Genomic DNA, 11,091 nt, shown 5'->3' with positions numbered 1-11,091 from the left:
GGTCGCAGAATATGATGGGTCGCAGAATTTGGTGTAACACCTGTCCTCGCATCGGCCTTTATCAACCTTTGAGACAGCTGACAGCGAGTTTTCTTACGCAAGTTGGCAACAGTGGCCCAGATAAAGGAGGAGAGTTGAATGTAGCTGGCAGTCTCACCTCACAGTGTTTTCGTTAAATTTGATGTTCTAACATTAAACAATATCAGACAAAATTGATCTATGTTATGTAGGTCTAGGCAAAGCATTAAAGTTATTAAGTTATTTCATAAAGTTTAGTTGTAGTTCTAAACATATTTATGGTGGGGTTTTTTTTCTTCACTTTTTGTCTCTCCAAAGATGTTTTTCTGCTCCTGCAACCTCGATTGCAACTACAGTACATCCAAATGAACAATTATGCAAATTAGGTGATAACGTCATATAGTGACCTCTATTTTCAGCAGCGGAAAATTTCCCGTATTTTTATATACAAAACTTGACAGGTATGAGGAAGAGACTGAACAAAAATCATAAAGAGGTCTGGCTCTGTCTTTGGTTGTCACTTAGACCCTGTGCAGGTGGAGGGAGACAGGACTCCCACCCCATGCATGGGACTGTGGCAGCACTCTGTACTGAGTGTTCCTCTGTTCCTTTGCTCTTTGCAAAACTGTAAATTTCCCACAATGTGGGACAAATAAAGGATTATCTTTTCTTATCTTATCCGTGGGGTTTTTTTTTTTTTTTGTCCTCCAAGCTCAGGTCCTCTACCAGAGGCCTAGGAGCTTGAGGGTCCTGCGCAGTATCTTTGTTGTTCCTAGGATTGCGCTCATCTGGACAATGATCTCAGATGTCATTCCCAGAATCTGATGAAGCCATTCTCCCAGTTTGGGGGTCACTGCCTTGAGTGTTCCAGTTATCATGGGGACCACTGTTACCTTCACCTTCCATATCCTCTCTAGCTCTTCTCTTCTCTTCTGTTCTCTGCCTTTATTGTCATTATACAGGATGTACACTGAGATTGGAGCCCTTGCTATGTGTCAAGCTTCTTGTGTCACTTTCTTCTTGATGTTGCCATTACTTGGTATTGCTATCACTATGGCTTTCTTCCACCACTGCTATGTCTGGTTGGTTAACCATCATAAGTTTGTCCGTCTGTATCTGGAAGTCCCACAGGATCTTGGCTCTGTCATCCTCAACCACCCTTGGGGGCGTATCCCATTTTAACCTTGGGACTTCCAGGCCATCTTCGGCACAAATGTTCCTGCATATTATGCCAGCCACTTGGCTATAGTGATCCATGTATGCCTTGCCTGCTAGCATCTTGCACCCTGCTGTTATGTGTTTCAGGGGTATCTCTGCACAGCCTGCACCAGGGGTCTTGCCCTGTGTGGTAGACCCCAGCCTCTATCGATCTTGTGCTCAGAATTTGTTCCTGTGCTGCCGTGATTAGTGCCTCTGTGCTGTCTTTCAGCCCAGAGGTTGGAGGGATTTTTCTATATCAGCCACTTCTTCTATCTACCGGTGGTACATGCAGTGCATGCATATGATGCTTTCTGTTCTTGCTCCTCTTCTTTCTATACATTTCTTAAAATTATAAGTGGGCCATATTTATATTTTTAAAAATAATTTTAAACAAGTTTAAAAATAATTACACAATACGAGTAGCCTACAATGCAAATTGCTAACAATCTTACACCGGTAGCATGATGTGACGTCATCACGCGATCTGTCTGGTCAACAACTCAGCTGTTGGATGGTTACTTCACGTACCGTGAGAAATGTTGGAATTACAAACACTATTGGACTAAATAAAAATGTGTAAAGTCAGCTAACTGACAATTAAGCATGCAATTATCTGTCGCCTTCCATGTTAGGGATAAACGTGTCATTATCGAGCGGTGTAACCGTACTGGTACATTCCTAAATTCAATAATTTAAACGAAGAAAAAAATATTTATTGTCTTTTTCAATTAATGTGAAAAAAACATGAGTAATATTTGCATGTTTTATGCTCACAAGATAAACATTATTTTTCGCGACTTCTGTGTCTCCATGGGTTAGAACCCTGTGGGTTTTGTCTTATGATGATAGGGAGAAGTGGGAGCTTCCGGGGAGTATTTGAACGCATCATGGGACGAGCGAGGAAAAAATAGGAAGAAATCCACGTAGACTGTCTTGCATCGTAATAGTACATCCGTGCCCTGTTCTCAATGTGTCCGTTTGTTTGAAGAAAAGCTGCCTTTGTTTAAGGAATACGGGTGTTCATAGTGGCGGGGTAAGGCGTAAAAAGAAAACCCCACACTGGTCCCGTTTGCTGGAAGGAAGAGGACTAAAAATGGAGCTGGAAGACGGAGTTGTGTACCAGGACGACCCGGGGACATCAGCGATGATGTCTGAGCGGGTGTCGGGCCTGGCTAACTCCATTTACCGCGAGTTCGAGAGGCTCATCGGTAAATACGACGAAGACGTGGTGAAAGAGCTGATGCCGCTCGTGGTGGCCGTGCTGGAGAACCTGGACTCCGTGTTCGCGGAGAACCAGGAGCACGAAGTGGAGCTGGAGCTGCTGAAGGAGGACAACGAGCAGCTCATCACCCAGTACGAGCGGGAGAAAGCGCTGAGGAAACACGCTGAGGAGGTGAGTTGAATGGAGCTGAAAGAGGGGATGGAAAATATCAACACTCAGCATCCTTTTTTTTTAAGGAGGGGGAATGAGGGCTGCCTCAGGTGCTTTCTCCTCCCAGCATCCCTGAGCGATGAATTAACCTATACACGTGGCCTGGCAGCATCCATGGTGCTCACTGGGGATGTAAACAAGGCAGAATCATGCTAACGGCGCACCGAAATGGCCCTGTCTCCGTTTTAGCTGTGCTTTCTAGCGGGATGATTACTCACATAACACTGTGTATGTCTATATAAAAAGCACAGCAAACCCACATCCCTGACATATGCACATGTAATATATGAGCTTTCCCATTGTTGCATCAGATAGGGAAGACACGTCTGAGACCCTGAATGAAGAAACAGCAGGTGAAGTGACTCAGCGTTTTGGGCCATCACTGTAAAATATATACACACACACAAACTACTGCTAATCCTACCTGTAACACTATATAGTATAATTTCATAATTCCCATCATTCACCTGTGTGCAAAGCTAAACAATACCCTCATAATGCTACAAGTCCTGCACAAAAATGCTATTCGTGCAGGCTCTTATTCATTAAAATCAACAAAATGTCCCCAGAGTATCATTTGCAAAAATACTGTGTTCACAGAAAGATACCCACAGTTTAGAAATGAGATATTCCAGACATCAGAAATATAATCTATATCACTTAAAGAAAAGTTCCAGTAATTTATTAGTGAATTTATTTAAAGTTTGGGTAATTTGTTAGAGACCAAAATCAAAACAAAAGTGTAAATTGCCATCAGTCATTCCAGGACGTAAAGTCTTTATTTAGAGCTGGAAAACACCTGCAACCTACATTTCCTATAACGCTCTCAGAGCTCATTATTTATCAGTCAGACTCTCACAGCTGGTGAATGTTCACATCTTCCAAACTTCACTCCATCAACTTATAATACAGTTGTTTTGTAATAATTATTTACTTTGTAAGCCCAAGCCTGCAAAGACGCATACAGCCACTACACTAAGTTTAGCCTGTGATATCTGAATGGGTGCACGTTGCCTACATGTGTTTGTGTGGACCTCGTGTGTCTGGAAGGGTGTGTATTTGTGGGATGAATCTGCCCCGAGCCTCAGAATGAACGGTGAAGTGATGTGACTCTGACCTTCTGTCGCAGCTTGCCTCTGTGGCTGAGGGCAGTGGGAAAGCAGCCCGGTGTGCTGTGGACCCCTCCATCCAGTCGGTGATGCTGCAGTCGAGTGACAGCAGACACAGACACCCGTACACACACTGACAATACTGCTGTGTCCTGTATTGTTTTGTAGTATATTGTGTTTTAAAGGCACATAGAAACAATAAACCGGGTGTCCTGGGAAGGACTCTATCTAAACCCCTGAGGAGGAGTGAGCAGGGGTACGCTGAGCCTCTTGGGGAGGCACGGCGTTACTTCCAGGTCATGTGAGCCTTTGTGAGAAGACGGGAATATCCTTCAGCTTCCATTTTTCCTTTTCCTTTGTTTTTGTCTTGGATTTGAGTGTCAACAGACTGACCCCCCCACCACCACCACCACAATCACCCATTTTACCAGACTGATAAAAAGTGTCACATTACTTTTTACGAAGCTTTTTTTAGTACACCTTTTATTCGCTCCTCCATTGTTTCTTAACAGGTAAAAATGAAAAGGATCATCTGGTCTGCTCTGTGTGTTTGCGACCCTGTTTCCATTAAACTCGTGATTTCAATTTAAGATACGTTTGTAAAATGAAACAACAAAGCAGATGACTGTGGATATCTTTAATTAATTCTTAGGCATCAAGGCAGCAATTTAGCCTGTTAAAACTAATTTGCATAATTTCTTTAGTTTCTCGTGTCTGATCTGTGCTGTGGATGTTGTTTGCTGCTGGAATACTTCCTGAACATAATAATCATTTTACTATACTACTATACTACTACTGTACCACTACTATAGAAGACTGAGAACATCAGCAAATATTCATTCTTGAGAATTGTCACTTTTGCTCACATTTTGTCAATCGTTGATCTAAACTAAACCAAAATGTACTTGCAGTCATATATTTGCAAGGAAGACCTGCATCTGCTTGTACATCAAAGTAGGGCAAGATTCATGTGCCCAGAGGAAGGAAGGGAGCCACATCAGGGCCTTGGCTTGCTCAGCTGGACAGGATGTGGACGTTGACACACACACGTAAACAAAAGTGCGTTTTCAGAGGCCTGTCTATAAGGAAACTGGGAGGAGGCAGAATTCCAGATCCCGACTCAAGACACATTTTAAAATCTGTCATTATGGTACAAGTTGAGGAGAGTTATGATCACACCGTAGCGCACATGCTGTTACTGTATGCACAGTCAGTAGGTGCAGAGCAAATAATCTACTTGATGGACATTAACTGGTCTAAATTTAATCTGACACCAGAATAGCAGCTGATTGTTTTTCTGTAGATGTCTTAATAGTTTTGAGAATGCAGTGATATGCTGTTAAATTTCAGCAGCCACATCTGGATCTGCTGTCACATCAGTTTTACTTTGGCTAAATGTGAAGACTGTAAAGCTGTTAAATTATGTACTTATATAATAGAAGTGTATGCTTTTTGCTTTAAAACAAAACAAACAGCAAATTATTATTTTAATCATTAACACTGCAACGGGGCAGAATTTCTTGGTTGGTTTCAATACTGTCGTACATAAATAGAACACCCAAATTTAGAAACTGCATCTCTGTGAGTTGGATTTTTTTTCTTATTAGAAAACAAGCATCAAACAAGATCAGACTGCTGAAAAATGAGCTTTGATATGTTTTGCATCAAATGCCAGCGTGTCTAACCAAACTGCGTGTGTGTGTGTGTGTGTGTGTGTGTGTGTGTGTGTGTTTGAGTAGAAATTCATCGAATTTGAAGACACTCATGAGCAGGACAAGAAGGACCTGCAGAACCATGTGGACCGGATGGAGTCCCACTCCCGGCAACTGGAGCTTAAGATCAAGAACTATGCAGACCAGAGTAAGCACAAACACACACCCACACACGCATTCATACACTTATATTATTTTGTATGTGCTGTCAAAAAAAACCTTTCGTGTCTTGTCAGCGTTCATGCACTGCCATCATAAATTATTCTGTCTGTTTCAGTGCCTGCAGTTAGTCTGTTTTTCACTCCCTTTATATCTTCTTACTTTCATGGCTTGTTATGTACACGCACGTACGCACGCACAAACAAACTCTCACGCTCTCTTTCTCCGTCTTTGCGGGGTTAACAGTAATGGGATTATAGGATTTCTGTTATTCCCATCCTCCTAATGCGGCAGTGCATTACCCGCCCATCTTATGGGTGGATTAAGCGGCAGAAGCAAAGCGATTGGCTCATACATTCTGTCTTGTCAGAAAAAATGGATTCACACAATGACTGGTCCAGTATCTGGTGACTAAGCAGCACAGCTGGTTAAAGCGACTCAGTCATTCACACAAAGCTGTGAGTGGGAAGAAAACAGGAATTTCTCCCCATATCAGACTTCATAAGCAGAAGCATTAACAAGGCAAACATAAGTATCCCAGCGGTTGGTTTGTTGTGGAAAATCAAAAGGGAATTATTTATCGGTCACGGCTGGCGCTTTGTTGTGTCCGCTGTTTGAGAGAATAATTCCTAGTCAGTAGGTTCAACCAGCTGGCTGCCACTCCCAGTGAATGGTAAATCATTCATTCATTGAGGTACTTTAAATCAGAGTCCACAGCTACTCGAGAGTTAATAAATCCACAGTTGGCTTAAGAAGTTAAGCAACAGCAGTATAGCTTAGATAGTTTTAGTGTTTTATTTTCTCTTGCCCGACACTGAAAAGACCAGTAATTAAGAGATTGAGGCTGAGTTTGATTGGTTCAGATTTAATTGATTAATATAAGCCTTCAGCAGAGTAACTGCCCAAAGATGAAGATTTATACAAAGTCACTGTTTCACTTTTAGAACAGATGGTACTGTTTTCTTTTTTATGTTGTTTTTTTTTATGTAATATGTTTTGTTGGAATATGGCATATGCATTTTCAGAGTGTTAAATAGATTTCAGGTAAATGAATCACACATTCAGTCAGGTTTAATGTTAAACCTCACATTCAGCTTCTCCACATAGTGACGCGTCATACTTCACAACACAGCACACACATATCAAGGATTACGAGAGGCTTCGGCTGCCCCCCCCCCGCGCGCAAGCCTTTCTTCTTTATTTCATTACTTGTATCCAGAAATGTGATGACTCATGACTGCAGAATGAATCCCCCCCCCGATAGTATCAAAGTACGCACACAGGCAAGGTGTCATCACGCAACACACAGTAGCTTTAGCTGTTGTAATTGATTGTATCCGGGCTTTATACCTGTCTGTTGCAGCAGCTCACTGCTTGGCTTAGGCTAAACCTGACGTGGTAATAAGGGATTAGATGTTTTTGTCACTTCGTAAGTTGGCCCAGTGCTGAAACCTATTTGAGTGAGATTACCCCCCCCCCCCCCCCCCCCCCCAGCCCTACTGCGCTGTCTGCGTGACAGAGAAAAATTGCACACACACACACCTCTTGGCACAGGTGTGTAACAAAGTTTAACGCATGCAGAACGCTACCAGTCACAAACAAGATTTGAAATAATGTTGCAGTGAAGTTCTTAAATATTTAATAAGTAACTTAAACTCTCTAAGCTGGCTGTAAAGTAGCTTAAACTGATGAGCGTCTTCCTTTGTTTCAGTTGGCAGGTTAGAAGAAAGAGAGCTGGAGCTCAAGAAGGAGTACAATTCCCTCCATCAGCGGCACACAGAGGTAGGTTAGAGAGAAAGGATGGTGTGTGTGTGTGTGTGTGTGTGTGTGTGTGTTTGGCGGGGGGGGGACTAAGGAAGGAAACATTCTTAACAATATTCATGACTTGTTCCCTCAGAGTGTTTTTGTTTTGAACTCTGTAGATGATCCATAATTACATGGAGCATGTGGAGAGGATCAAAATGCAGCAGATTAGCGACACTTCAGAGTCGAGCGCAGTCGGACGAGTCAGGTGAGATCACGCTCAATACGTTTGTTTGCCGCGCCACTTTCATCATACACAATCGGTGGTAAAGTTTGTGGACTGTTTTAAAAAAAAAAGAAATATTTAAATATTTGACTTCCTTTTTTTTTTTTTTTTTTTTTTTTTTAAATCTCTCAAGGAGAGAGCGGCCTCTTTCTTTGGGAATTTTCCCGTCATCTGGTGGAGCATCTTTGCTCATTCCAGATCCCCAGGCCAGAGCAGAGACTCTGAGCACAGAGAGCTGGAGGTTCACTGACTCCTCACAACCTCGATCCAACACTAGTCTCAAGGTGGGTATGTGGGTGGTACCTTGTGTGTGATTACTGTGTGATGGCTTTTTAGAAAATGAACTCATGTCTGCTTCAGGCTACATTATATCAGCCTGAACGCTGATAGACAGATAACGCCTTGTCTATGAAGTCTGGCCACAAAAGATGGACATGTGGGAATTTTCTGCTTCTTAAAGCCCCTTTTCCATAAATCATCTGGATTCTGTGGTACAGATCATGTTAAAGAAAAGAAAAGCATTTTTAAGCATTTTTTTGTTCGGTTCAGTACGTGATTAATATCAAATATTAAAAATTATGTCACTTGGTTCAAATTGAAAATTAATAATTGATTATTTAATTAGTGCTTTATCTGTGTACAAAAAAATTACTTAAAATGTGGAGACTGATATGATCACTCTAATTGGATTTCCTGACTGTTTCCGGTGGTTTTGCCAGAGGTTAGAAACAGAGGAGTTTTTAGCTTTGGGTCCATTTATAAATAGAGAGCCTTTGATAAGGCTTGGGTGGGCTTATGTGCTTTTTATGCAGGCATCTGACAAGGCGCCCTCTGTTTCCAGACTCTTCTTTAGCTATTGATGAATATGCAGACTTCCCTGGCGTAGCAATCAGAGGAGTTCATTAAATTTATGTCATGAATATTCATAAATGTTTTCTTTCGGATCCAGGTACAAATAGCACCTTTCTACATATGATTTTAATGTGTTAATTAGGGCCCGAGCACGAACTGTGCGAAGGCCCTATTGTAATTGCTTCGTTTATTATTATTTTTTTTTTTTTTTTTTTTTTTTTTTTTATTAGGGCCCGAGCACGAACTGTGCGAAGGCCCTTTTTTTATTGCTTTTGTTATTATTTTTATTATTATTATTTTTTTTTTTTTTTTTTATTATTAGGGCCCGAGCACGAACTGTGCGAAGGCCCTATTGTAATTGCTTCGTTTATTATTATTATTATTATTATTCAGGCAAATGAATTGGCTTTTTGGGGGCTTTATCATATTCAAAAACTCATGAAACTTTGCACATGCGTCACACCTGGTGAAAATTTAAGTATTTTAATGGGCTCGGGCAAGGGCGCGCCCAAATGGCTCGCTAGCGCCCCCTAAACTGGAGCCCCACCGCTGTGTTTCACGTACATGAATGAAACTTCATACACATGTATATCATGTCCAGGCGCACAAAAAATCCTCTTGGAGCCATGCCCTAAACCCAACAGGAAGTCCGCCATTTTGAATTAATTATGCAAATTTGCCGATTTGCAGCCCTCACACTTTTTCTAATAACTCAGAGGTTTTAGACGTTATCATCTTCATATTTGGTTTGTCTAACCTACACCCCCAGGGGAATCTAAATCTCGAAAATGGTGAGTTTTTGCCAAGGGGGAGGGGTCCTTATGCCCCTTTGAACTTTGATCATTCGCCATGAAATTTTGATTGCCTCTCATTCATACCTACATGATCCAATGTGCATCAAACTTCTCCAGTAGGATGAGGGTGCCCCCCTGAACACATACATATGACAATATTTAATATCAGTCGCAGCGCCACCTAGTGGGAACAGGAAATGTCATATTTTACACTTGGAGGTCCAGCTCCAAGGTGGTTTAGCAGAACCATCTCAAATTTCACCTGGAAAGCCTTAAGAACTTGGACTTACTTTGTTTTCAAAACTGTGAGTTTTTGACAAAAGGGCGTGACCCTTATAGGACGGCAAATTTCGATGATTCGCCATGAACACAAAAATGGCTGTAACTCAAAGCCAACTTGCCCAATCTGGCTCAAACTTCAGTGGTGTGATAAGCACCCTGTCCTGAACACACTCATATGCATAAAGTCCATAAACGTTAGAGCGCCGCCTAGTGGCAGCTCGGAATATCTTAAAATAGCAAGTTTTTTGAGTAGCCCCGGAGCTACGTTTTATCTACATGTATGAAAATGTAGAGGCTCATGTAACATACGAAGACGTACAAAAAAGTCTCTTGGACCCATACCCCAAACCCTACAGGAAGTCGGCCATCTTCAATTGAAGGTGTCAATTTTTGCGATTTCCACGCCTGCTATTTGAACGAACTTGTCCTAGGGCATTTCACCCAGTGACACCAAATTGGCTCCAGATCATCTACACAAGTAGCCCATCAAAAGTTATTCATGGTTTTGTAGAATATTGAACGGTGTTGCCATGGCAACCCTCTAAATTTGGACTTTTTTCAATTTCAAATTCACAGAGATTCTAAACATCAGCCCCTGGGCTGTGCTTTCTCTATGTACCTGAAAATGTGTCTGCTGATGTAAGATGCTAACATCTACAAAAAACTCTCTTGGACCGATAGCCGAAACCCAACAGGAGGTCAGCCACGTTCACTTTAAAGTGTCATTTTTGCAGCATTTTTCGCCTTTTTCAGGCCTTTTTGCCTCAACTCCTCCTACGGCATTTGACCCAGTGAGACCAAAATGGCTCCAGATCATCCACACAAGTAGCCCATCAAAAGATATTCATGGTTTTGTAGAATATTGAACGGTGTTGCCGTAGCAACCCTCTGAATTTGGACTTTTTTTCCATTTCAGGCCCAGATAGGTTCTAAACATCAGCCCCAGGGCAGTGCTTGGTCTGTGTACCTGAAATCGTGCATGCTGAAGTAACATCCTAACACGTACAAAAAAGTCTCTTGGACCGATAGCCGAAATCCAACAGGAAGCCTGACATGTTCTAATTAAGGTGTCATTTTTGCAGCATTTTTCACATTTTTCAGGCCTGCTATTTGAATCATCTTCTACTACAGCTTTTCATCCAGTCACACCAAAATGGCTCCAGATCATCTACACAAGTAGCCCATCAAAAGATATTCATGGTTTTGTAGAATATTGAACGGTGTTGCCGTAGCAACCCTCTAAATGTGGGATTTTACTCATATACCACAGTGCACCAAATTGTTACATCTCTGACATACATTGTCCGATCTGCCTCAAACTTCACAGGCTTAATGGGAGGGTAAGGGAGACCGGACACGCCCCTCTATCAGCTTTGTTTCACACTCATAACGCCACCTAGTGGCAACAGGAAATCAGTAGGACACTGATACTCATCATCCTATGGTCATTACAGTTTCATTGATGGCTGCAGGCATTACATAGAGCATTGTGACATATTAATTA

This window comes from Archocentrus centrarchus, chromosome 8 (assembly GCF_007364275.1).
Source record: "Archocentrus centrarchus isolate MPI-CPG fArcCen1 chromosome 8, fArcCen1, whole genome shotgun sequence".
Lineage (NCBI taxonomy): Eukaryota > Metazoa > Chordata > Actinopteri > Cichliformes > Cichlidae > Archocentrus > Archocentrus centrarchus.
Note: the sequence above shows the minus strand (reverse complement) of the source record.